The following is a 2,722-nucleotide window of genomic DNA, read 5'->3' on the forward strand; positions in this document are numbered from 1 at the left end:
TAATACTTTTATTCTTGTATAATCTGAAACAAATCCTTTCTTTTAAAAATCAAACAGACCACGATACACACACAGTTGACTAACTATTTACAAAGCACCCAATTAAATCCTACTTAATTCTCTCTCTAAAAATTCCATCTAACTGGAATTCAGTACTGATCACACTAAATGCATAATGTTCACAGGCCCTGATAGTCCCACACAACCTAGAAAATACTGACTCTGTTAAAGAGAAAAGAAAGTCTTAAAAAATAAGGGTTTTGAAGAAACGAGACCAGAAATCACAGTACAAGACAGATAAATCTACTTTAATATTCACATGTAAAAGTTACACATCACAAGAGATTGGACAGTAGTTTAGCAGTAACTAACATAGCTATAGTGAAAATCATTTTCATAAAAAAATAATCTAGATGCGGTCATCAGAATTTTTTGGTCTACTTAAGTTAATGTTTGAAGATCGACTTTTATCCCTGCTTGAAGGATTTGCCATTATGCCTTGTTTTTTCTCCCACTGTTGCCTATTAATATTCTTTGGAGGAAGGAGAGCAGAAAATGTTCATTTCCAAGAGTTTGTCCTTTGGTAGCAAGCAGAGAACATTTTTCATTTCTATGACTTAAATAATCTGTACAGACATGAAACGCAGTGGCATTAAGCTTTCGTGTAAAATGAAGAATGATAAGCATTTTTTTCACTTTGATAAAACAGATTTCATAAACTCCTGAAGGATCCAAGCTTTTCCCCGTCCCATATGCAAAACCATTCAGAATCCATTTTGTCTTCAGTTAAAAAGCAGACACTTACTCTTTATATATTACACTATCGAACCCTGTGCTTAAAAACTGATAAAGTGTATTTCCAACAGGTATGTTTCAAATACAAAGATTTAAATCTAGGTTAAAGAAAACACATTTGAATGGACTCAGAACAAGTTTATTTTGTGATTAAACATCTCATGCAGTCATGCTGGACCACTAGCTCTAACTATTACTTCCAAGTCTACACGACACTAGATAAAACAAAAAACAAATCAAATGCTAGGCCAAACAGAAAAAGACATTCAAGATATTGAGAGCTCTGCAATGGAGCTGAAAAATAATTTTCCAAAAGAAATAATCCCATAGATTAAAAAAAACCACACACATAATATTTACAAAAAATATTTAATTAAAAATATCTTATAATTACAGTAGTCTATTAAAGCATATACTTTCTCACACTTATAGAACATCTCTCTATATATACATGGTATGAAATGTCACTCAGTTATCTATACAATATGTAACATTCTTGCAGGGAAAAGAAAGTTCCCTGCCCCCCATTATAATCATCTATTTTAAACAATAGATGTCAAAAAAAAAATATCTACAATGCTCTGTTATATTAGTAAAGCTTCAAAACAAAATTAAGCTCCTTGGTCACAAAGTAGGCTTCTAAAGTTGATTTACTCTTGATCTTCTATTTATCAGTCCTGTCACACTTAAGCTTAAAAGTTTAACTGCACCTCCGAAAACACAGAAATGTACATTTCACAGCGGTTATAAATGAAGAGACAAAAGAGAATACATATGTAGAATGTTTATGAACGTGCAAAAAAAAAAAAAGATGAAAGTTTTATTTTTCTTCCCCCCTCCCTCTTGGAATGACGAATGTAACTTTCCTAGGATTTGCTGATTTCTTTCTTTTTTTTTTTTTTTTTTTTCCTCCTTTCCTCGGGTGGCTTTTTCTCTAACTTCTGCTCTTTCCCCCTCCCTCTCTAGTGCTCCTGGCTCGGGCTCAGCGGCCGCACACCTGTGGAAGAGGAATGAATAGAGGGGGTGTGTGAACCTCCCCGCTGCAGACTAACGGGCGCCACCGACCAAACTCAAGACATGCTTGATCAACAACCCCAAACAAACCACGGGGTCAGACAACAGCCGCAGCCCCCGGCCGGCCGGGCGACCGGCAGGCAGCTGCTGGCCCGCCCCCCTCGGGAAGCCGGGCTTGGGGGTCCGCCACCAGGCCCTGCCTGCAGCCCACTTTGTGGGTGTCAGACAGCGCGGGGGTGGGTGCACATCGGACAGTCTCCACGCCCACGAGGATGCCCTCCCTCGGCGTGGAGGAGGGCAGTTAGAGCCCTCTGGTCACGGGAGAGGCACGGGGGTGGCGGGGGCTGACCCGTCTCCATTTAGGGTGAACCCCAATTACTAAAGCGAAGTACGGTTGCACGGAGAGGGGGTGTCCGCTTCCCTGGGAGTTTGCCCGCAGAAATGCTAGGGGCAAAGAACACTGCGGCGCCTGGCACCGCCAGCCCCCCGGGGACGGGCGCCTCTGGGGACGGACCCCCGGAGGAGGGAAACGCGCGCTCACCTGCACAGCGCGGCTCAGCGGCACAGAATGCTGTCGCCCTGCTTGTTCACCGCGCCGGCCTGGAACAGCAACGGAACACCAAGGGAAAGGTTAGCAGGAGCAAACGTCGCCCTCTGCGCGGTCCCGGGCTGGTTCTCGAAAACCAGGCTGGCGCCCTCCCCCCACCCCCCACCCCAGCCGTCAGCCCCGGGGGACTCCCCCACCCCACCCCGGGCGCGGGCTGGACTTGACAGCCCGGGAGGCGCACGGCCCCAGTCCCGCCCCGCGCACGTTCACCCGGACCCGCGCTCCCAGCGCGGAGTCCGCCCGGCGGCCCCAGGCGCCCGGAGGAGGAGCGGGGGGGTGCTGTCATTCCCCGCCGCCCCTGCCCCG

The 2,722-nt window shown here is 45.7% G+C and overlaps 1 long non-coding RNA gene across 1 annotated transcript; it reads right to left on the reverse strand.

The window, feature by feature from the left end:
* Positions 1-281: 281 nt before the first annotated feature.
* On the reverse strand, positions 282-2,446 carry LOC115296064. Its single transcript, XR_003910713.1, has 2 exons — positions 2,351-2,446; positions 282-1,792 (listed from the first exon to the last, which is right to left on the reverse strand). It is a non-coding gene; the product is annotated as an uncharacterized LOC115296064 (long non-coding RNA).
* Between the last annotated feature and the right edge of the window lie 276 nt (positions 2,447-2,722).

Source organism: Suricata suricatta, chromosome 7, assembly GCF_006229205.1.
Source record: "Suricata suricatta isolate VVHF042 chromosome 7, meerkat_22Aug2017_6uvM2_HiC, whole genome shotgun sequence".
Classification (NCBI taxonomy): Eukaryota; Metazoa; Chordata; class Mammalia; order Carnivora; family Herpestidae; genus Suricata; species Suricata suricatta.